The 26,755-nt window shown below is 33.3% G+C and overlaps 1 protein-coding gene across 1 annotated transcript in view; it reads right to left on the reverse strand.

The window, feature by feature from the left end:
• Window positions 1-13,226, reverse strand: part of LOC149410768 (uncharacterized) — a 37,354-nt gene extending 24,128 nt beyond the window's left edge. Inside the window, exon 1 of the mRNA XM_089647880.1 lies at window positions 13,180-13,226. The gene's annotated coding sequence lies outside the window, so the exon portion shown is untranslated. The remainder of the gene's footprint in view (window positions 1-13,179) is intronic.
• Window positions 13,227-26,755: the final 13,529 nt, after the last annotated feature.

Raw genomic sequence — 26,755 nt, forward strand, 5'->3', positions numbered from 1 at the left:
GTTAAAATCCATGTGAAAACCAGTCTGGCGGTAAAACCAAATAAAAAGTTACAAATGTTTCAAAACCATAGACAAAGAAATATTTATATACTATTTATTTTTAAATACCAGAATGTATTTTTTGTATGTAGAACTTGCGCTGTTAACCCGAAAAGATAAAATTTCACGTTATTAAAAAAAAAAAAGATTCTAACGATTTAGAAGATTACTATCTACTTTATTGTGTCAATTTGTATGCCCGAAATGTTTCAATTTGTATTTTTCTACATCTTATATGTATATATATACAGGGTGTATCGGCAAGTACCCGACAAACTTTAACCAGCTATTCCTCAGCACATTTGGAGTAAAAAATGTTATGGGCGCTTTGCTTTCCGGTAACATTTTTCTCCATTAAAAACAAAAAATAAATAAAAAATCCACACTCCGTCACTGTCATTTGCATTGTTTCTCGTGTTCAACAGCTGTTATTAGCAAGTGTGTCAAAAAGTGTCCTCGTTCTTTCGTACACACTAAATAATAATAGTTAAAAATGAGACGAATGGTGCCGTGCCATTTCGTTGTGATTGTAAAAGCACGCCAACGTAGGTACGTACATTATTCAACGAAACTGGAACAAAATATTGCCAGACGGGTTTTCAAACTTTGACAAAGGATAAAACATTGGTGACATGTGGTGAAAATATGAATAGTAAATTTTTTATTAAAAAAAAATGTTACCGGACAGCAAAGTGCCCATAACATTTTTGACTCCAAATGTGCTAAGGAATATCTGGTTAAAGTTTGTCGGGTACGTGCCGATACATCCTGTATTTGCGTCACATTCCAGATAATCTCTTGTGACCCATGAATTCTTCGCTATTGCTTATCTTTTTCTCGGGTGTCTCCAACTTCTTCCACCATTCATTAATATTTACCAGAATGTTGCTGTTAAGAAACTACATGTCATCGGCTTTAATTCGGTTCCATATTTCATTCCGGTGCAGAGATATTGCGTTTTAAGCATTCCTGGGGCGTCCCGGACTTCTTATACCATTCAAGCCACTCTCTGAACACTTCTGACATTAATAAGAACAAACTTTAAAAATTTCAGCGATTTCTGTCGACTACTTTTCGAGTTTTTTGAGCGCAAACGTACGCTAGCTGAATTTTTATATATTAAGATAAATCAAGGATTCTTAAAGAGGCTAACATAGTACAAAATACAGGGTTTTCCAATAAGAGGTGTTATTTTGATATTCAATCGTAAAACATCAATGGTTTCGTTGCATGTGTGGCACGTAGCGCCGTCTTGTTGAAAGTAAACGTTGTCCAGATCAATACCATCTAATTTCGGCCATAAAAAATCATTAATCATCTCTCGATAGCGCAATCCATTCACCGTAACTGTTGCTCCAGCCTCATTTTCGAAAAATTAAGGTCCAATGACTCAGCCGGACCATAAACCGCACCAAACAATCACACGTTGAGAATAGAGAGGATTTTCAACAATAACTCCTGGGTTTTCCGAGCCCCAGATGCGACAATTTTGCTTGTTGACGAAGCCACCGAGGTGGAAATGGGCCTCATCACTCAAGATGATTTGCATTTGATTCACTCAAGTGAATTTTAATAATTTCAATGCGTTGTTGAAGCGTGTATCGTTCCATTTTTATTAATGGCGTAGTTTCTACTTGTCAAATGTCAAAAAATGACAGCTTCAAAAGTAACATCTACCGAAATAGCGGGCTATTCAAAATAACACCTCTTATTGGAAAATCCTTTATATAATTACACAATCGTCAATGTGAATAGTTCACAGTAATCTCCGTAATAATGTATTCCTGGGTAATCCTGCCACCGTAGTGATGTGTCATTATACATGTTCAGAAAATTTCGAAACAATTTTTCAAGATCACATAAATTTATCTACAATAGTAACAGTTTATAAACCAAAATCTAAACATAGATTAATTAAGCCATGGATAACAAAAGGATTAGTCATATCAATCAGAAAAAAATAAAAATATTATCAAGACTCCAAAAAAATTCCCAAACGACCAAAAAAAAGTTCATTTTTACAAGAAATACCGAAATAAACTTACGCTCCTAATTAGACTAACAAAAGAAAAGTACTTTCGTGACAAAATAAAAGACGCTGGTCAAGACAGCAAAAAATTCTGGAAGATCATCAGCACAATAACCAACAAAAACACAAATCGAAAAGTACCTAAGGAAATCTCACATCAGGGAATCACCATTGACACCGAAAAAAACCCAAAACTATGTGGTAATGTTTTTAATAATTATTTTGCAAATGTTGGAACAAACCTTGCTAGTAATATTATCCTTGACAATACACAAACTAACCAACCAGAACAAAACACATTTTATGGGGAAGGTTTCCAAACCTTTGTTTCAGTAACTGACAAAGATGTTTAAAATATTATAATAAGTTTAAGATCATCAGCAAGTCCTGGATACGACAATATAACGGTTACAACATTGAAAGCCGTTCATAAGGAAATTAGTAAACCAATTGCTCATATAATTAATACCAGTTTAAAAAAAGGTGTATTCCCAAATAATTATAAGAAAACTATCGTTACCCCAATTTTTAAATCGGGTGATGAAGAAAATATTTCTAACTATCGTCCAATAGCTCTTACATGAAACATAGCAAAAATTTATGAAAAAATTGTTAAGAAACAACTTAACGACTACATAAAAGACAAAAAGATAATGAGTCCTCATCAATTTGGCTTTAGGGACAATCTCAGCACACAAGATGCAATTGCTAAACTAACATCGACAATCATGCAAAAGTTAGATAATGGAGAAAAGTGCCTCGGTATCTTCATTGACCTCCGCAAGGCATTCGATAGCATATCACATTCCAAACTAATAGAAAAACTAAAGCAAATTGGAATAGATGGAATAGCGCTATCATGGTTCCAAAGTTATTTAAATGAGAGACTCCAATACGTTAAAATAAATAATACCTTAAGTGAACCTGAAACCACCTCTTTTGGCATTCCGCAAGGAACTGTCATCGGTCCAATCCTTTTTACTATTTATGTAAATAATATGTTCACACTCCCAATAGTTGGAGATATCATATCGTATGCAGACGACACTGTACTGATAACAAAGGTAAAAACATGGGAGGAAACAACGAGGATAGCAAATTCCAACATAAACACTCTAAAAATATGGTTTGACCAAAATTTCCTGTCACTAAACACTGAGAAAACATATTTTATCCCATTCTCATTGAAAGAAAAAAACATCGAAAATAATGTTCGAATTAAAATCCACTCTGCCGAGTGTGAAAATAAAAGAGAATGTAATCATGTGAAATGTTCACCCATAACGGGAAAAAATAGCATTAAGTATCTGGGTGTTATAGTTGACAGTCAATTAAAATGGAGCGAGCAAATTAAAAATACTATAACTAGAGTAAGAAAACTAATATACATATTTATTAGATTAAGAACAATCCTATCATCCAGTATGATTAAAATTATATATTTTCTCTTGCTCAATCCATATTACAATATGGTATAATCGGTTGGGGAGGGACTTTCAAAACTAACCTTTCACCTGTAGAAAAGGTTCAGAGGTTAATTTTGAAAGTCATCCTAAGAAAACCATCGATATTTCCAACCACGCAGCTGTTTGACTCGTTTAGGGTTCTTAGCTTAAACAATTTTTTTTTAAATAATGCACTGTTACAAATTCATAAAGACCATTTCAATTCAACAATTTCTACAAAAATAAGTAACCGATCTAGATCACGTGGTAACTTAGAAATTCCTAAATGTAAAACTAGTGCTGGTCAACACCATTATACTTACCAAGGCATAAAATTGTTTAATGCCCTTCCGGATAAAATTAAAACTGAAAAAAATTACAAAACTTTCATATCACAAATCAAAAAACTTTTAGATAAACCCAACGGTAATCACAAGTTTTAATTTCATTGGATACATTTTTCAAATAATTGTTTATGTGAACTCATTTGTAATTTTTATTGATTTAATTTATTGAGAAAATTGATTAATGATTAATAAAAAAATATATATAAACAACATTTAATATTTAAAAAAAAAACACTACATATATTTTTTTTACATATCCTCTAAAGTTATATTATGCGCTTCCTAATATGCGTTTATTGTTGTTGCATTTTATAAAGTACCCATTTCATACAAGATTGCCAGCTCGGTCTTTGAAAAATTTACAACTAGTACTGTACCTACCTTCTATTATTTCGTACCTAATAAGTACATTTTTATTTTTATATCTTATTTTTTCTAAGTTTAATAACTATTATATTATTTAAGTTATATTTTATAGTTTGTAATTAAATTTCTTAATTATATTGTGTTATCAAATTTATCATCTAGTTTTATAACTATTTGTTAATTTTTAGCTTCATCAACTAGTGAATTTTTACAACTTATAAACCATAATGACTCTCAACACTCCCCAACTCAAACACGAGAAATAATTTCTCAATTGAGTTAGGCAGTTTTCGTTAAAAAAATTCTAATTTTTTCGCAATCAGCCTCGAAATATCTACATTTATAAATTATTGTAATGTGTTTGCATATTCAATAAAAATAAAAAATAAAAAAATTATGATATAATATCGATGAAATAATATCGGAAGAGGTAATCATTACATCAACAATGATTTATAATCTCGGATTTACCGGAGCCATTTGGAATTTCAGATGAGTGTCATTAGTTTTTTTCCTATTATTTTAAGCGGACGCTTCCTATGTGCTTACATAATGTGTTAATAATTAAGAATTGTTTAAAAAAATTCAATCAGCGGAACAACACTCAAAATATCTGTTTATCAGGGCCGTATTTACGTTTAGGATACTAAGGCTGAATTCTATACAAGACAATAACGAAGCTTTGCTCGAAGCTCACATTTTAATTATTTCTGATGAACTTATTACTAAAATCTCAAATGTTTCTAGAGGGATCCCTACGGAAGTAAGTTATTTGTATTAAATATTAATAAAAACACAGCCTTATCATTAAAATATTTAATGTAAAACTGTTTGAAAATTTTATAAAACGTTTTTCATTTACAAAATTAGCGGTAAACACAAATTTTATTTTTCTAGACGATGAATTATTAACTTCCCGAGGAATCCCTCGAGAAACATTTGAGATTTTAGTAATACATTCATCAGAAATAATTAAAATAAACCTCACGGGAATATCGATTTTCTAGGCCTGCTAGAGCAAAGTTGACTATATATCCGTTCATTAGTTCGTAGGTCAGAGCGCCGAATATCGTTTTAATATAACTTCATCACTTATATCGTTAAGATTCCCACTTTATTATGGAGATTTGACAGGGCAAATTCAACCGCAAGTCTGTCCAATACACTAGGGATGCGCATCGCTTATTTTTGTGCACGGCTGCTTCACTTATGTCGTTAAGATACTGGATTTATTTTAGGTTATTGTCGCGACTTACGATCATTAGAGTTAGCACTGTATATTATGAAGTAATTTCACCTGATAGCCTCTGTTTGAGGTCAACTCGGCATTGCATATTGCACGTAGCACATCGAGGTCAACATTATCTAGACTTTTCCCAGATTGTTGACCTGCTTAAAGGTCAACACCGAATCAAATTGAATTTAATCAACAACCGCTTTAACTAAATTAACTGTAAAATTGACTCGCTGGTCTAGTTCGTAATTCGTATTTTCCGCGATTTGCTGATAAACAACCTACCTAGTTAAAAAGCAATTTTTTTTTTACTTTAAATTAAATATAATAACATGATGTTTTTTTCTCTGTTTTGTTTTATGAATTTACCATTAAATATGCACTTACACGATATGTTAAAACGGATAAGTACAAAAAATCTACTTTTTTATTTCTACAGGGGCAAAAAACTGAGAGTAGTGATTTTCAATTGAAACCTGAGAAGTTTTCGTATATATATGGTATTTTTTATTATTATTATTTCGTAGACGGGGGAATACTAGACAAAAAAATAATTTTGGATAATGGATAATGGATAATGGATAATTGATAATGGATAATTGATAATGGATAATGGATAATGGATAATGGATAATGGATAATGGATAATGGATAATGGATAATGGATAATGGATAATGGATAATGGATAATGGATAATGGATAATGGATAATGGATAATGGATAATGGATAATGGATAATGGATAATGGATAATGGATAATGGATAATGGATAATGGATAATGGATAATTATTGATAAAAATCTGAAATGGAAAGACCAAATATGCCAAGTTGTAAAAAAGATTAAAAAACTAATATGTAAATTCTTAAGAATCAGAAATTTTTTGTCCTTAAAAAACCTATATTTAATATACTATGCTTTGGTTCAATCAACTTTACAATATGCCATCATTAGTTGGGGATCCGCATATAAAACTAACCTCCTTCCAATAGAAGTCGTGCAGAGTATAATTATTAAAAATCATATTAAAAAAACCTTCGGACTACCCAACAGACCGCTTATTCGAAGAATTTTAAGTACCTCCTTTTAAAGATCTGTACATTAAAAAATCATTAATTCAAATCGTAAAAGAAAAAGAAAAGTACCAATTTCTAACTGAAAACCGCACTGGACTTAAATACATTTTTCCATGTCCAAAATTAAACACTTCCTTTGCACAAAATTACTATACATACAGAGGAAGAACCTTTTTCAATCAACTCCCTGAGGAAATCAGAATCATAAACGACAAAAGCCAAGCTTTGAGCATTTTGAAAAAATATTTTAAAGATAAATTATCAAAAAAATGAATAGTAAATATTCTACTTAAGAAACAACTTCTTCTCCAAATACACATGTCCGGAAACTCGTAGTACAAGCGGGAAACTGGAGAATCTACACCACATGGGGAACCCAAAAAAACATAAAGTTTTTTGATTTGAGCATTTTCAAAAAAAAAAAAAAAAACCAAAAAAAAATATTTTTCGGTTATTTTAGGGTTAAAGTTTTTTCTGGTGTTTAGGGTTGAATAACAGATGTTTTAAACCTGCAGAGCAGAAATATTTTATGATTACACCGGGTTAAATGAAGGGTGATTTCAAAATAATGCTTCAAATCCGAGTTTCTTCATTTGTTTTACTTTCAAATAGTTTTAATTGGTTGGGTACTTTGATCTTCAGTAATAATTTATAAGAATTTGATTAAAAAAAAAAAAAAAAATCAACTTCAAACTCGATTTACTCGATAACGAAAGTTCAAATAAAAAAAAATATACTACAAAATCGACTCCAAATGTGATGTAGATTCACCAGTTTCCCGCTTGTACTACGAGTTTCCGGACACCCTGTATAGTATACATATTGATAAAAAAATGATAATAATAAAAATGGTCTTTATTTGGGCGTTCCCATAACCTCAAAGTCACAGCGATAACAGTTAACCGCAGGAGCCAAAAGTAATCATTTATCATGCTTAAAATGAGTAATATCCACATTCGTGGTGGAAAAAGGCAGAAATATAGTATGCATTGTTGCGCAACACGGCTCACATATGCGTTATGCGTGTAAAATAAAGAACAATACAAAAAATGTCTCTTGACGTGTTTCGTGATTCAAATATATCAATGTAATTAGGTAATTGGTGTAAGTCGACTGGTTGTTTTAAAGAATTTGAACAATTCATCTAGGGAATTCAGTTAATTTTATACTTGCAATGCAAATTCGGAAAATAAGGACAGGTTGTTTCAGTAAGGTTGTTTGTAAAAGTCTAAAGTAACGGTGTTTGAAAGAGAGAATACGAAAACAGTGTGCAATATAGTTGTGAATGAGGAATACTTGGAGCAGGTGGATGAGTTTGTGTATTTAGGAAGTATGTTTACGAGAGATGGGAAGGCTGACAGAGATATTGAAAGAAGGGTAAATGCAGGTAAATCTATTGGAGGACTGAACGCAGTTGGCTCTAACAAAAAATTGTCCAAAGAAGCGAAGTTAGCAGTCCACAATGGAGTGCTGGTACCTACCTTGATGTATGGAAGTGAGGCATGGAACTGGCAAAGAAATGATGAAAGTAGATTGAATGCTGTTGAAATGAGATCCCCGAGGCGTATGTGTGGTAAAACTATGTTTGATCGTGTGAGGAATGTGGAGATCCGCAAAAAGTGCAAGGCTGATGTAGGCATAATGAGTAAGATTAAGAAAGGGACGCTTAGATGGTTTGGGCATGTAGAGTGAATGAGCGAAGATATGAGTGTAAGGAGGATATATGATGCAAATGCGAATGATAGCAGAAGTCGGGGACGCCCGAGGAAGACATGGCACGATCAAGTGAATCAGATACTCGAATCGGGCCATGTCAAGAGTCAGAATAATAAAAGAGTATGAGACGATGTATGAGTGTGGATGAGGCAAGGAGTGTGTCCCAAGACCGAGTTATGGCGGTCCGTCCTCTCTGCCAACCCATGCGGGGAAACGGCGTGATGGTTAGTAAGGACGGGTTGTTTCGGAGAATTTGAACAATTCATCAAATTTCAACGTTCATTTTCAAGTTCTGTGAAAGATTTTTTCAAGTTCTGTTTTTATTTCAGTTCTGTCAAGCAACTAGCCTATAATTATATAATAACAGAACGTGAATAGGACGTTCACAGAACCCGAAAATGAACGTTGAAATTTGATGAATGTTCAAATTCTCCGAAACAAACCGTCCTTAGTTTCAGAAAAATTTGAACAATTCATCAAATTTCGAAGTTAATATTCATTTAGAAATGAATTTAGGTACTTCTCACATTTTTTTTTCATTCAATAAGTTTAAAATCGAAATATGATATTTATTTCGGCCTTAAAAATATCAGACATGATTTTTGTATTGTTCTGTTTATTTCATATTCGCAGAAGTGTTCCAACTTCTCGGAGTCAGTCATGCTTCACCAATTAGTCTGAACGGAGTTGAAAGGGTAAGGGGATGGTACCTGGTGTCTGATAACCTGAAATCTGATAACTAAAAATAGCTTCGTTTTGATTTTTCCGTTACCAGGGCGATACTGAGATGATATACTACTCTTTCTATAATTTATAAATGTCGTAAAAGTCACGACATGTATCTGGTAACCACGATATTTTTTTAACCATAAATTTACGTGGAGTAATTTTGTAACATCATGTTGTATAGTTAGTTTTGTTCGTTACCTACACCCGTCATAATATAATACCCTAAAATAAAGCCAGAACCTTAACGACGTAAGTGAAGCAGCCGTGCACAAAAATATGTGACGCGCGACCCTTGCGTATTGGACAGATCTGCTGTTGAATTAGCCCTAGCAAATCTCTAAAATTAAGTGGAAATCTTAACGACATAATTGATGAAGTGGTGTAAAAATATTGTAGTTACGCGGCTCGGTGTAATGGACGCACCTACGGTCGACTTTGCCCTAGCAAGCCTAGAAAAACGATGTTTCCGTGGGGTATATTTTAATTATTTCTGATGAACGCATTACTAAAATCTCAAATGTTTCTTGAGCGATCCCTCGGGAAGTTACTAATTCACCGTCTAGAAAAATAAAATCTAGTGCTTAATACTAATTTTATAGTTGAAAAACGTTTTTAAAAAAATTTAAACCGTTTTTCACAAAATATATTAACGGAAAGGTCCTATTTTTATTTTTCTTAATTATAAATATCTTACACCCATAGGGATTCCTCTAGAAATATTTGAGATTTTAGTAATACGTTTATCAGAAATAATTAATTGATTATTATGTGAGCGTCGAGCAAACCCGCGACATTAGAGACTTGTGTATCCTTAAAGGTTGCATTTATATTGCATTTAAATGTCATAATTCGTTTACTCAAAGCTTTAATATGCCATTGTAACGTCTAATAATCATATTTTTCACCATGATATTGAGGGAGATACAACTATTTCCATGAGATCATATGAACTGTTCCCAAAAGCGAACAAATAGACTCTACGGGTACTAGCTGTTGGTTCGCTAAACCGAACAAATTAGCCTGAAGGGTTAAAGCAGAATTGTGACACTTATTGATGACATTTTGCTCACTTGACGTTCAAAATAAGAGGATAATTACTTGCTACATCTGAGACTTCAGCTAGTATAATATATATATAATAGAATACGTAATAGAGTGCGGTTTAAAAAATACTTGTTAAATTTTAATAGAGTGCGGTTTAAAAAATACTTGTTAAATTTTAATAGAGTGCGGTTTAAAAAATTCTTGTTAAATATAATAGAACGCGTAATAGAGTTCGGTTTATAAAATATTTGTTGAATATTAATAGAGTGTAGTTTAAAAAATACATGTTAAATTTTAAAATTAATTAAATAAAAAAGTTTTCCTAATTTTCAAAATTTGAAGAGTTTATAATTATAAAATATTATTGGTTTTTGTCAAAGATCCTTGAACTTTTAATTTTGGCTAATCTTAATAATAGAATACAGTCATTGTACTGAAACCGGTTTCTGACACTAGCGATTTGAAAAGAATTGAGAGTTAAAAAAACCTTTTTCCTCAAGTTATCTAGGTAAAAATAACTATTAAAGACAATTACATATATAACCGCATATATTATACACGGTGTCCGGAAACTCGTAGTACAAGCGGGAAACTGGAGAGAAATTGGAAATTGTTATATATATATCCGAAATCATCGTACATACAGGGTGTCCGGGGGTAAAGTGTACTAACTTCGAGATGTGATTTTACATGATGGTAAAAGTAAAAACATAAATAACTTATTTCGAAATTTCAACTTTATTTTCCCATACAAACAAATTGTTTGTAACTTTTTTTACCTAAAAACTACCACAAAAGGTTGGAACTTCGAAAAAAAGTTATTTGTCTTCTCTATTTATAAAATAAAATAATAAAAAAAAGAATTTAGAAATTTTAGAAAAAATAAAAAAAAGTAGGACTTTCCAGGACTACGATCAGCTGTTTACTGTGTTTTAAAAAGAAACTAAGCGTAAACACAGCTAGAAGTGTTTTTACCCTTTAATTGAAGAATAAAAGAAAAAAATAATTTCAAGACAGCGGGACAATAGCCAGTGGCTTCTCACGTACGTTTCTTAAATGGAACACTAAAATACTGGACCGGTTGTTTCGAAGAATTTGAACAATTCTTCAAATTTCAACGTTAATTTGCGAGTTCTGTGAAAGTCCTATTTAAGTTCTGATATTATATCATTATAGGCTAGTTGCTTGACAAAACTGAAATAAAAACAGAACTTGAAAAAATCTTTCACAGAACTTGAAAATGAACGTTGAAATTTGATGAATTTTTCAAATTCTCCGAAACAACCCGTCCTTAGTTGTTTCACAGAATTCAATTTAATTTATTATTTAGTTGATTTTCAAGTTTTGTGAAGGTTCTATTGAAGATCTGTTGTTGTTCCAGTTTTGTTAAACCACTGGCCAATAATGATATAATAACAGAACTTGAATAGAACCTTCACAGAACTTGAAAATCAACTTCGAAATTTGAACTATTGATCAAATTAAAACGTTCAATTTCGGGTTCTGTGAAAGTCCTATTCAACTTCTGTTATCATATCGTTATAAGCAAAATTTAACTTTGAAATTTAAAAATTCTCTGAAACAACCCGTCCTTATAAAGGGTTTTCCAATAAGAGGTGTTATTTTTGAATAGCCCGCTATTTCGGTAGATGTTACTTTTGAAGCTGTCATTTTTTGACATTTGATGACGGCCGGCATAGTCCAGTGGTAACGCATTGGACTGCCATTCCGAAGGTCGCGGGTTCGAACCCGGCGTGCGCAAATAAATTTTATTTGATTAATTTGTGTTATTTCACAATTAATTAATTAAAATAATATATAGTATATTTGCGGCTCATTCCAGAGTGGAAGATACTACCAGTATCGCCCTGGTGTAAGACCACCATTCAGAATTGAAACGTTGCTCCAAATGGCTTTAGCCGTGTTTAGTGACTAGATCTGAATAGCCAGGTACTTCCCCACCTTCCTCTTTCCCTTCCCCACTTACCTTCAGCCTCACAACATCCCCCAATTGGGGATGCCATAGTCTCACTGGCTCCAGACGGGAGCAGTTGGGACTCTTGTGAGGTATTCACTATAAAAAAAAAAAAAAACTACACCATTAATACAAATGGAACGATACACGCTTCAACAACGCATTGATATTATTAAAATTCACTTGAGTGAATCAAAAGCAAATCATCTTGAGTGATGAGGCCCATTTCCACCTCGGTGGCTTCGTCAACAAGCAAAATTGTCGCATCTGGGGCTCGGAAAACCCAAGAGTTATTGTTGAGAAGCCTCTCTATTCTCAACGTGTGACTGTTTGGTGTGGTGTATGTTCCGGCGGAGTCATTGGACCTTAATTTTTCGAAAATGAGACTGGAGCAACAGTTACGGTGAATGGATTGCGATATCGAGAGATGATTAATGGTTTTTTTATGGCCGAAATTGGATGGTATTGATCTGGACAACGTTTACTTTAAACAAGACGGCGCTAGGTGCCACACAAGCAACGAAACCATCGTTCATTTTCCAATAATAGCGTTGTTTCTACTTGTCAAATGTCAAAAAAATGACACCTTCAAAAGTAACATCTACCGAAATAGCGGGCTATTCAAAATAACACCTATTATTGGAAAACCCTGTTTTTGAAAATCAAAAGAATATTCGGCTGACCGAATCTTCAACAATTAAATAAAATAATATTTGCAAACTACTTTATATGTTTTGTACGACCTGATGTTCTTGTTGGAAACCCGTTGTTTCGGAAATAGAATGACACCATTGCATATGTCGCATTAAATATAACAAAACCAGCACTATCCACATGCATACATCTTCAAAACTAGAACCTGATATATATCCGTCTAATAAGCACCGATAATATAATGACACTCGTTTATAATCAGTATAATTCACAATATCACAACAACACGTAAACAACTCCGAACTTAAATATAATATATTATTCATGTATACAAAGTTTCACTTTTAAAAGTCGAACAAACTCAAAAAATAATTAGATATAGTTATAGGTAGGTATCTATATTACTCATCTTTTCGAAAATCTAAGCATTTCAAAATGGCGTAAAAACACTATAAAACAACGTAATATAAATATGTCAACAAGAACCGGTGACGTTTAATAAATGATGTTATTATATTAGATTACTTGTTATTTTCCAAGATGGCGACGTCCGCTGTCGGCAGTGACCGTCAAGTAACTGGATAATGGCTCTCTATTTGTCTGTTTATTGTAAACCGCTTGGTGATTTTCCAAGATGGTCAGTCAGGGATACTGCAATCTAGTTATTTAAAAAATAATAAATACATTCTTTCTTAATTAACAATATTATGATCATTAACATTTGAAGTATGTAGATATATGAAATGGGTGCATTAGAGAAGAGGTCTGACAGAGTGATAAATATGTAGGTATTAATCAGGTGTTCAATAGAAAATTGCTTATTTTTTATATAGGTATATGATAAATGCCAAGGCATTATTTGTTTTCTCATAGAATTCCCATTGTCGGGAAGTAATAAAGATTGATTGATCTAAGCAATCTATTTTGTTGATAACAATTTGCTTCTGTCTTAATTATTAACCTTATGATTATACAGGGTTTTCCAATAAGAGTTGTTATTTTGAATAGCCCGCTATTTCGGTAGATGTTACTTTTGAAGCTGTCATTTTTGACATTTGACAAGTAGAAACTACGCCATTGATAAAAATGGAACGATACACGCTTCAACAACGCATTGAAATAATTAAAATTCACTTGAGTGAATCAAATGCAAATCATCTTGAGTGATGAGGCCCATTTCCACCTCGGTGGCTTCGTCAACAAGCAAAATTGTCGCATCTGGGGCTCGGAAAACCCAAGAGTTATTTTTGAAAAGCCTCTCTCTCCTCAACGTGTGACTGTTTGGTGCGGTTTATGGTCCGGCGGAGTCATTGGACCTTACTTTTTCGAAAATGAGGCTGGAGCAACAGTTACGGTGAATGGATCGCTATCGAGAGAAGATTAATGATTTTTTATGGCCGCAATTAGGGGCCGGAATTAGGGGCCGTTCAAGTATTATGTAAGCACTATAGGGGGGCAGGGGGGTCTTTGCTTTACTTATTTTTGATGACATGGGAGGGTGGGGGTTCGAGATAGTGATTACGTCAGCACTCAGCAGTAGTTATTTTTTTTTACACATTGGCAACCCACACATTGTCTATGTTTGAAAACCGAATACATATTTGGGGATTCCCACAAATAATTAATATGTTTAGGTACTCGCTTGAAAAACAGAATACATTAACAGAAAAATGCATATAGGTACCAATTTTTACGTAAGCATGGGAGGGGGGGGGGGTAAGAGCTTTGCTTACTTTTGGCGACAAGGGGAAAGAGGGGGTAAATAATTGTAACAAATCTGCTTACGTAATACTTGAACGGCCCCTTAGATGGTATTGATATGGACAATGTTTACTTTCAACAAGACGGCGCTACGTGCCACACAAGCAACGAAACCATTGATCTTTTACGATTGAATATCAAAATAACACCTCTTATTGGAAAATCCTGTATATTGTTATTCCGGAAAGTAGACCCCAGAAAGTTAATTATTTCCTACACTTGGAACTCTGTGTTGAATTCCAAAACAATCATTTTTCTAATCAATAAAATCTAATAAGCAATAAAATAAAATACTAGTGTTTACTGAATTATTTGGCGGTTTAAAATAAGCTGACGTAGCATAGTGGCTTAGTGCACCCGACCGGCAATTGGAAGGCTGCGGGTTCGATTCCCGCCGTCGGCATTGATTTTTTTCAGTTTATATTGGCGTTTCAGGCTCATTATTATTTTTGTTTATAACAATTTGAAATCATTTTTCTAATAGGATTCTATTTAAAACAGGTTTTCCGAATATCTGAAAGATGGCGGTAATTAAATATAGTTAATCATAATAATAATAATAAATTTATTTCACATAAAAATCATACAGTTATCTATATAAATAAAAAATAGTTACTATTTAAACATTGTACATAGATGATATTAAATATTTGTATAGTAAATTGTATTTTTTTTAGTCATTCTCACTAGGGTTACCTGTGCTGAGGTGGACTAAAGTTATTCATTTCTGTTTTATTAGTTTTCTATGTGGTTTTTTTCAGAGTTTTTTCGTTAATCTCTTTCTGCCAGATTTTTATTCTTGATTTGTAATCATTCAAATTTTCTATTCGCTTTATATCAGGTGGAAGGATGTTGTGGAGTTTCGTCGCAAAATAAATATAATAAGTTCTTGAAGTATATAAACTATAAATTGCATATTCCTGTAGAAAACATTGATTACAACTACTTACTAGATAAATAGTCCCTATTAAAACTTTCTGAAAGAAGAATAAACACAGATTTAATAGTACTACATAAAATACTTCATTACAAAATTGACTGTCCTGAGTTACTCCAATTAATCAGCATCCACATACCCAAAAGATCTTGCCGAAATTTACTACCCTTTTATTTTTACAACACAAGGACACTGTCTTATCAAAATTCCCCAATTCCAAGACTTCACAGTCTCGGAAATAAATACTCTGATCTGGGAGATATATTTCATCTTAAAAATAATCAATATAAATATTGTCTATTTCAATTCTTTTATAGATCGAGACACAAATAGACATCTATAATTTCCGCAATATATATTTTTATTTTGAATATCTATTTATGTGAGACTTCTTATCATTTTTACTAATGTATCTTATTTTATTATATGCTTTTGTTGTAACATTTAATATTTTTCTTTTTTCGTTGTATTATGTTTCCTTTATTGTTTTAATTTTGTAGAATCCATAATAACTGTGATACTCTACTATTAAACTTTGTGGTGTGTAAAAGCCCATTAGGGCGTGTAATAATAATAATAATAAATAATAAATAAATAATAATAATTTCTTTGTCCGAATGTGGTTTTATGACGTGGAATATTTTTTATATCATTGTGATTTGACCTTGTTTGATGAATACGCGGTATTGTAGAGGATTCAATATTTTTGAATAGTTTTAGTAGTATGTTTTAGCATATATTTCTTGTACCTACATTTGGTACATCAAAACTATTGAAATTTTCAATCGACTAGATGGCAGTAATGCAGAGCAGATTCAGATTATGTTTTTAGATAATGTTAGAGTTTATCATTATTATTATTAAGAGTCCTGGACAACGAATCCGAAGATCGCGGGCTCGAATCACGGCTTGCCAAAAAAACAATTAAACGATGTTGTTATTTTATATTTAATTCATATAAAACAATATATATTGTACTCGCCGCACGTTGCGGTAGATAATCTCAGTATCGCCACTAATCGGAATGGAAATATCGCTTGGAACGGCTTCAGGCGTATTTCGTGACCAGATCTGAACAGCTAACTTTGCTAATTATATATTTAAAAGATGTGGTGTAAAAAATAATAATTTAGGAGTGGTAAGTGAATCTAAAATCTCTTCTTATTATTTGTATTCCTGTTAAAAATGGGATTGTAGGTCATTAACGGATGAATTGATAGGTATCATAGAAAACGAAAAATACAAATGTTTTGTCACGATGTTCGAACACGTGTACATACAAGTCCTAATATTGTTGCATTGCTTCCAGATAAATTATCAAAACCAGCGCAGGTGGATGAACACGTGTTCCGATATTATTACGAATTTTTATCAGGAAGCGGTTTACTCACGGAGAAAAATTAGTACGAATTTTTTTTATCAAGATACTGTTAAAAATGTGCGTGATAATTTCACAATAGAATATTAGTCATTCCGAATATATCTGAACACATGGTCACACAGGTGGTGTTGTCGAGTGTAATAATAATGGGTGATATGCTAAAGTACAGGGTTTTCCAATAAGAGTTGTTATTTTGAATAGCCCGCTATTTCGGTAGATGTTACTTCTGAAGCTGTCATTTTTTGACATTTGAAAAGTAAAAACTACGCCATTAAAAAAATGGAACGATACAGGCTTCAACAACGCATTGAAATTATTAAAATTCACTTGAGTGAATCAAATGCAAATCATCTTGAGTGATGAGGCCCATTTCCACCTCGGTGGCTTCGTCAATAAGCAAAATTATCGCATCTGGGGCTCGGAAAACCCAAGAATTATTGTTTAAAAGCCTCTCTTTTCTCAACGTGTGACTGTTTGGTACGGTAATGGTCCGGCGGAGTCATTGGACCTTACTTTTTCGAAAATGAGGCTGGAGCAACAGTTACGATGAATGGATTGCGCTATCGAAAGATGATTAATGATTTTTTATGGTCGGAATTGGATGATATTGATCTGGATAACGTTTACTTTCAACAAGACGGCGCTACGTGCCACACAAGCAACGAAACCATTGATCTTTTACGATTGAATATCAAAATAACACCTTTTATTGGAAAACCCTGTATTATTTATTGTTTTTCTAAACACGTGTTCCCACTTCCTCATAACAGATTCGTGGTTTACTTTACTTTGATAGTTGGTTATGAAATTTGTCAAATCATTCGCTATAGACCTACAGTACTTTTTTTAACAAGAAAATTAATAACTGTACCAGATATTTAATAAATTAAGAATATTTCATATCAGTTCCTAAATTTTGACACAACGTTGAATTCGAATAAGCATGAATTAATTTTCGGAGCTTACTTTGCGATTTTTTTCTATCGAGGGAATTTAGAATAATGGAAATTTCGGCATAACATACATATATAGATATTATCTTCAAAAATAACATGTATTTTTTTTAGAACTTAAAAACTTAAATAGAGAGACTTGTTAAAAATCGTTTGAAGAAATTGGGAATGTGGGGGCTCTAAATTATTGGTTGGCATCCTCTGACCCGGTTAGATTGCAAATACCAGTTTTTCAACAAAAATCTGCTGTACGGTTCTGACAAACTAGTTTCAAGTTCAGTTGAGTTGACCAGACCAAACTACCGGAACCAACTACGAGTAGGTACAGAGAACAGATGTTCATTACTCTTCTGTATTCAAAACAAATCATTATTGCGTAAATCGAGGGGTATTTTTGCAAAACTGACTTATTCCACGCGAACATTTTGTTTGGAAATCGCAAAAAACTGATACAGCTGTCAAATAAGTGAAATTATGTCTGTTTTTTGTTTTAGTAAAAGATTACTTTAATAACAATGGAACTATTGAAAAGTAATAAGATATTTACAATTTATGTTTGGAATAAGTCTGTTTTTCAAACATCTGCAATAATCTGATTTTTATACGCCATTTACCAAAACTGGCGGCAACTTTCATGCAAACCAACTAGGTGGCCATTTTGTCATGTGACCAAACGCTCGGTTTCTATTGGCTGAAATGGAATAAGCCTGTTTTGATAGTAACGTTGGGCGGAATAAGACGAGTTTGCAAGAAACATGCAATTTTAATGCTATTTTGTATGTGAATAAGTAGATTTTGCAACATCACTTTTCAATTTCGAAAGTAACTGTTAAATCGAATGAACGTTTTTCACAAAAAACCCTGATCGGTAAACAAAAACCCTTATCGGTAAATAAAAAACCCTGATCGGAAAACAAAAAACGAATTATTGAACAAATTAGGCAGAAGTATGCAATGCAATCAATGTATGGGTATACCTGAAACAATTAACTAGCATTTAAACATTGCCTATAAATGAAATGAAATACATAATATAGAAGGAGTTCAGCACGTATTTTTTACATACATACATTCTAAGCTCAAATTACAATTGAATATGTTAATTATGTCAGTTTGATGAATCAATTACTTCTAATAACGCTGTCTGACTTACTGGGGAGAATTATGTCAGACCTGGTTGTATTACACAGTGTCAAAAACAACTTAATTGACAGCCCTGCCATTGTCGCCATTATTAAATTTCGTGTACCGACTAGGAATACAAGACAAAATGTAACATTATTCTGTAACACAACATACATACGCAATCAACTATCAGACACACTCAATAACCAAAAGAATGAATGACCTAGGCAACAAGTTTGGGGATACTGTTGGCATATTTACTGACACCATTTACAAGTACAGGGTTTTTCAATAAGAGCTGTTATTTTAATATTCAATCGTAAAAGATCAATGGTTTCGTTGCTTGTGTGGCACGTAGCGCCGTCTTGTTGAAAGTAAACGCTGTCCAGATCAATACCATCCAATTCCGGCCATAAAAAATAATTAATCTCTCGATAGCGCAATCCATTCACCGTAACTGTTGATCCAGCCTCATTTTCGAAAAAGTAATGTCCAATGACTCCGCCGGACCATTAACCGCACCAAACAGTCACACGTTGAGGATAGAGAGGCTTTTCAACAATAACTCTTGGATTTTCCGAGCCCCAGATGCGACAATTTTGCTTGTTGACGAAGCCACCGAGGTGGAAATGGGCCTCATCACTCAAGATGATTTGCATTTGATTCACTCAAGTGAATTTTAATAATTTCAATGCGTTGTTGAAGCGTGTATCGTTCCATTTTTATTAATGGCGTAGTTTTTACTTGTCAAATGTCAAAAAATGACAGCTTCAAAAGTAACATCTGCCGAAATAGCGGGCTATTCAAAATGACACTTCTTATTGGAAAACCCTGTATTTAGAGATGATCATAAGACAACCAATAAAACAACAAGTAAAAAATTAAAGTCAGTTTTGCAAAAAAAAAACCCAATAGGTGATCTTAGCCATTTTGGAAAAAAACTAATGTCGCCATTTTACACTGGATTTCTTCTGACCCCAGAGACGGTTTATTGTTAAAATGGATTATCTGCCCAGTAATTTGAAAAAATTAAGCTTACTTTGAGCAACAGTGGACTTATCTCGTCAGTCGTGTTTCTTATTTAGAGTAATGTAACCCTTCAGGTCTCTGCCATATTGTTCTTAATTTTCTCAACGACCCTGTCATATGGCGGGGGAATTTGTGTATATTTCCACGTTGCAATAAAATAAAAATTCATTGAACATTTCTGAACGTATCTAATAACTAAAAACTGTTTTAAAATGGTGATTAAGAGGAAACCCGGGCGCTGAGAAATTTGAACAAAAGGTATTTTAAAAATCACTTGCTATTTCACTCTGCTCAGCGAGCGCGCTATCGATGTGTAGGTACCCATCCAACTAAGAGTGTGTGCATGTTACGCTCGTCCTCCCGCCCCGCATCTCCCGTCTTCCGTCCTTCGTCATGTAGGTATATCTCGTGTTTGTGGTTATTTTTCCGACTTATTTCTCCTTTTGTCTCGGCATATAATGTTTTTGTTTACTGGACACTTACTGGGTCTTACTAAAATCTCTAAATAGTATCGAACAAAGTATCAGCGTCTGTCTGTTTGTGTGCTTAGTTTTTGTTTTCTTCTAAACTACGAAATGGATTTTGATAGGATTTTCACTATCATTTAAAGATTTTCTTCCGAAAAGTTTACACACGTAATTTATAAATATGTATTATATTTATAAAAAGGAGAGGAAAGTCATTGTGTAATCAAGTGATTTAAAATATATTTTCGGGCGCTTAAATTGCTAACGCTGGCTAAACCTTGTGAGATACATCAAAATAATGTACTACTAATTAATTGTATTGTTCTTACTTACTTGACCGGTCAGTGGCTGAGTGGGCATCGCGTTTGGATCCCACCCGGGCGTCCCATGTTCGATTCCTCGGCTGGCTACGTTCTCCATCACAACACAAGCAATACCTTCCGCTTAGTGTGGTGGTAGTAGGAGTTTTTCAAATGTTAGGTTATTCGTAACCAGGGAATGTTTGACTTTCTTTTAAAAATTAAAAAAAAAATCTTACTACCCATATAGGTACACCTACTAAAATATGAAGGTGCGTACATTTGAACTGCCTCCGTGGTTGAAGGGTAAGGCTCTTGGCTACGAATCCGCAGGTCGCGGCGTTTGCAAGTAAATTTTATTAAATTAATTTGTGTCGTTTTGCTAAATTAATCAATTAAAAATAATATAAAATACTTGTTTGGACAGATAGTTATCTTTTCTGTTTATCAAAACTTAACTAAACCATTCAAGTTGTTTGAGACAGGGAAAAGTATTAAAATAAAACATTTATTTTTTATTTTAGTAAAATTCCTGATATCAACAGGTTTTAATTCCCTTGCGATGTTTATTTGGCCAAAATGACCAATTTTTACCACATAAACATCGCAAGTGACCAATTTTCGATATAATATTGCAATTTTTTGTTCACTATTTTGTTTTACGAATCTTATTATTGTGTTTTGTTAATAGAGCCAACGCCAATGCCATTCGTTGAAATTTTGAAAATGACATGAAAGCCATAACACCCTTGCCAATCACCACACTGCAAATCGGATGGTGTGGAGGAAACCTCCATTTTTTTTAACTCTACCTCCAGACATGTCGGGGTTCTGAAAATCGGATCATGAGTAAAAATGAACTAGTATTTAAATATCCATGTAACTCGAAAATAATAGAAAATGTCATGACTAAACGGCGCAACTTTTCCTACTGTGTTTTGTTATAACAGATCACCACGCAAATGGCATCGTTTTAAAAATATATATTTAAAAAAATTCTTTATTCATTGTAAGTTGAGGATTTTTTAACTTTCATGCTAGGTACATGTCCGTGTTACGACCAAATTCTGTATCGGGTTGCTACAGGGTTTTGTTATAATACTCGTCCAAATAAGTCGCGTCTCAACTTGAGCGCGCACATACAATAGTCAGGTGGCTTCTTGCTGCTAACTCATCTCAGTCGCGTCGCGACTTGAGCGTGCGTTTAGACTGGTCTCCCGATCCGGCCTGCCACGCAACTGGTGGACCGATGCATATATCGCTAAGACCCGGACAATCCTCACCCCCATGAACCGGGGCACCCCTGCTTAAGTCACCAAACGTAGCGAACCACTTGGGGTGACCTATGACAGAGGTTATCCAATAAATGGTTCCCGGGGCGGCAGTACCCATAACCACCTCCCAAATTGAAAATTATTATAGTACTTGACGTATACAAATTGAATTTGGTCCAATTTTAGTAAGATCGGCAAGTATGGTATACTCGAAATAAGTCACTAAACCAAAAAAAACTAATAAAATATATCAATAACTCGGGAAAAGACAACACTAGTGCACCGACACAATTCGATATACTACGCTACATCACTTTGCTGTATATTTATTTGTCGAAATAGAAGTTAAATAACAATATACCTTATAGGTTATTGAAGAATCATAATATTATGCTAGTTACTCAAAAGTTATTTTTAAAAAAATTATCCATTTGAGTGTTTTTATCCATATTGGCAATACGGAACGAAATCACCTCGGAGTCGGTCTGGCCGTAACGGATGTTTTTTTTACATATATTATTTTACGTAAACATATGAAATTAAAGTAAGAATATCGGAATACTTCACCAAACAAACACAAAAGTGACCAAACGGAAAAAATAATAAAAAAAACATCGATTACTCGGGACAACACAACACTAGAATATCGAATTTCGATTTATGACTACGTAACATCACTTCGCACAAATACATACGTATTTATCTAAACCCTGTCCCCCTGACCCTTACCTCCCGAATACTGAGCGAAAGGGACACATGCAGCTCGCTCTACTAATACCTAAATGAAATTTTCAAAATCGAGGTTTTGTATTCCCCATTTTTCTCCTCCAAAAGTTAACCGATTTTCAATTTTTTTTACCAACTACATAAGAAGAAACTATTCTATGTCGAACCGTCTTGCTTTTTTTCAAAATATATTGTCTATTCTCGGTCCAACTTTAGAACAACCCGTGGACGCGCATGTCTCCGCCCCTTCGCCCCACTCCTAAAAGGACGAGCGTTAACACATTTAGACCCACTTTTTTAACAAATTAATCATTTAATTTATTTTCCTACCGATAAATAAAATAAAAAATTAAAACATTTTAATACATTCAAATAATGATGATGATAGTATTACAATACATATTGTACTTTATTAGGCATCAGATTTATCAAATCGGCTAAGAAATCAATCCAAAATTGAAAATATCATCATTGCCATTAAAAAAAAAAAAAATTTTCCTCTGATGATTCATTTGAAATTTCAAAAGCTAACGAATTATCATTATTGTCCTCTAGTTCATCAACAATGTGATCGATATTCCGAATTTTTTTTTCGATACATATTTATTATCATTGTCCGTTGAGGTTTGTGCACCACCTATAAACATAAAAAAAACCGATCAACACCAACATTCACAAATTTTATACATATATTACCTATCTATATCCTTGAATTATAAAAATGCATTGTTGTAAATCGAATAGTCATACAAATAACACATAAATAATGTTTATCTGTCCTTTTTTGTTTTTCGTAATTGGTGATAATGAATTCGGACATATCGGCTGAACATCCATTTTATAGCAGGGTCTGAATGGGTTAATTTCTCTAAGCGCGGGCACTAACGACTAACGAATTGTCAGCGAAGATTGCCGGAGATAGCCGAGCGATGGTGAAGGAAAGGAGCGGGGGGGTGGTATGCGCAGAACGAACCTAATTTGGTACTCCAACAGGTCGTTCTTATCGTGGACAGAGAATAGTGTGTAGACTAAACGTCTTTTGACTGCGCTTAAATCAGGCAATTTTATTGATTTTTGGAAGGTCATAACTTCTATAAGAAGAAATTTATCAAAAAAAAAAAACAAAATGTACCGACACGCAAGTCGCCGATATCTATTTTATGTTAAAAAAATATTTGCTCTAGGGTTAAAATCCAGAAAGATAAATGGGGACTACATTTGTATGGAAAAATCAACGCCCGGTTACGTCTTAAGTACGATTTCAAATTGTATTATTTGAAATAAATATATCATTTTTTATTGAGAACATAAAAAGTTTTAAAAATGGCTCACCTTACGTTTTTTCTTATAAAAACTGAACTTAACTGATAAGAAAAATAATAATATTTATAAATGTATTATAAACATTGTTGTCACCTCATTTTTTATCATTTTATACAAAAATAATTAATTAAAAATAACAAAGTTTCATAAATATATCTCAAATTGCGGTCGGAACCTTTGGTTTCTTACTGGTAATTCACATAGGAGTCATTCTCCAGAAACAGGAGTCCAATTTTTTCAGTTTCGTTTATAACCTTTTAGCATATTTATACTTGGCATAAGGTACTGATATTTGATAGTTATTTAAGACGTAGAGTAAAAGATAATGCGGCATCAGTATGTATTTCAAATTGTTAGATGAAAACACAGTGTGTTCGTGCATGTAAGTATACACGCAGTAATTTCAGCGTAGGAACTGCGTATTTATTAACATAAATAGAAATACTGCGTCTTAACCTACCAAGATAGGTAAAATTTCGAAAATATTAAACACAATATCATCTTTTTTTACATCTAAAAATGAGATATAAAAAAAAATTATAGTAAAACATAAAGCAGTTCGATACCTGATATTTTCCGATACTCAACTGATTTTTGAAAATTTTGGTAATTACTGCGTTTTTAGTTACGACATTTTAGAAACATTTGAATTATTCTGTGGTTAACTTCTACATTTAAATATGGAACCTCGTATTTTTTCTTCTTAAAACCGTCTACATCATATTTCTTACCATGATAGTGAGGGAGAAGGAGATATGAGCTGTTCCAAAAAGCGAACAAATAGAACTAGCTGCTGGTTCGCTAAACCGAACAAATTAGCTTGAAAGGTTAAAGTAGAAATTTGATACTTATTGATGAAATTTTGCACACTTGATGTTCAAAATAAGAGAAAAATTACTTGCTACATCCGGGACTAGTACCTATACTAGCTATTATAATATACAGGGTTTTCCAATAAGAGGTGTTATTTTGATATTCAATCGTAGAAGATCAATGGTTTCGTTGCTTGTGTGGCACGTAGCGCCGTCTTGTTGAAAGTAAACGTTGTCCAGATCAATTCCATCCAATTCCGGCCACAAAAAATCATTAATCATCTCTCGACAGCGCAATCCAATCACCGTAACTGTTGCTCCAGCCTCATTTTCGAAAAAGTAGGGTCCAATGTGTCCAACCGCACCAAACAGTCACACGTTGAAGATAGAGAGGCTTTTCAACAATAACTCTTGGGTTTTCAGAGCCCCAGATGCGACAATTTTGCTTGTTGACGAAGCCACCGAGGTGGAAATGGGCCTCATCACTCAAGATGATTTTTGCATTTGATTCACTCAAGTGAATTTTAATAATTTCAATGCGTTGTTGAAGCGTGTATCGTTCCATTTTTATTAATGGCGTTTCTACTTGTCAAATGTCAAAAAATGACAGCTTCAAAAGTAACATCTACCGAAATAGCGGGCTATTCAAAATAACACCTCTTATTGGAAAACCGTGTATAATAGAATGCGTAATAGAGTGAGGTATAAAAAATAATTTTCAACATTATTAACAATTACCTTCAGAAATGTCCAACAGAATTAATGCTTACGATCACAAATAATTAATGTATCGAGAGCATCTCCCATCCTATTTTCATCTTCCTCTTCCATTTATCTTCTTAAATAAAACTCCTAGATCTATCTAACAATAGCATTTAAAAAAATGTTGGCTTAACCTTGTACCTTGTAACCTCCTACGTACCTACATATGTATGTGTTTATCTTTGTAGTAAAAAAGTTTTTAATTTAGTAATATCGACCTTCAGAAATAACAAACAAAAGTAATGCGTACAATCACAACATGTATGAGTTTGGCCCGGTATATCGGTTGATTTAAAGCTAGGCTTTGTTGGAACGTCGAGCTTAGTGCTGCTTAGAACATAATCCGTGTATAGGTCAGAATCGTAGATATATATTACAAGTGTTGTCTACTTTTTAATTTTGTCTATGTTAACCAAATTACTGTCTACGTGAGTGGTACATCTGTGTTTTCTACTCATCGGCAGAGATGTGCAAAATGGGTACCTACCCAAAACCATTTGAAATGCAAAATGGAAATGGGTCAAAACTTTTCCATTTGAAAATGCAAAATGCAAAATGGTTTTTAGAAAAGCATTTCAAATGCAAAATGCAAAATACCACAGACATAGGAATTAATAGACGAGAAGATAATGGCGAGGGGTAAAATCAACTGTTGAAGAACGAAGGGGGTGAAGCTGACTGTGATTCGTCAATAAATCAATCTGACAGTAAATAGGCATCTCGCATTATAATACCACCATTTACTTCTTAAAAGTAAAATCTGCTTTTGAATGAATAGACATTTTTACATGGGAGCGCAAATCACTCGCCACGTTATGAACTAATTTGCGAAGTCCAAATTCGGCAAAGTAAATTTCTTCTGTTTACAGAGTCGTAGTTAGTTTCAGAGTATTTAGTTAAGACACTTTTACAAATGTTTCATAATTTACTTACCCCAGTAAACAACGATGAGCACACTTGAGAACCGCTACATTGTGATGTGATAGTATATGTTTCTAAAACTGATCCATATAATACGGTGTGAATAAGCTTAAAATAAAGTAAAATAATGCTTACTTATGGAATGTAATACGACAATTGGGTTTATTCTCTTTTTCACATCTATTTTTACAAGTTTTCATATCACAAGTCAACATTTTGCCGTGTTATTTCGTAAAATGAACCGATGATGCCTCGACCATAGTTCGCACAAGAATGATGACGTCACGTTTTCAAATTTCACTTGAGGCCATACGCGAGCCCAGCCGGCTCC

The sequence above is a fragment of the Hesperophylax consimilis genome, chromosome 27 (assembly GCF_061612785.1).
Source record: "Hesperophylax consimilis isolate HC1 chromosome 27, BYU_Hcon_1.0, whole genome shotgun sequence".
NCBI lineage: Eukaryota > Metazoa > Arthropoda > Insecta > Trichoptera > Limnephilidae > Hesperophylax > Hesperophylax consimilis.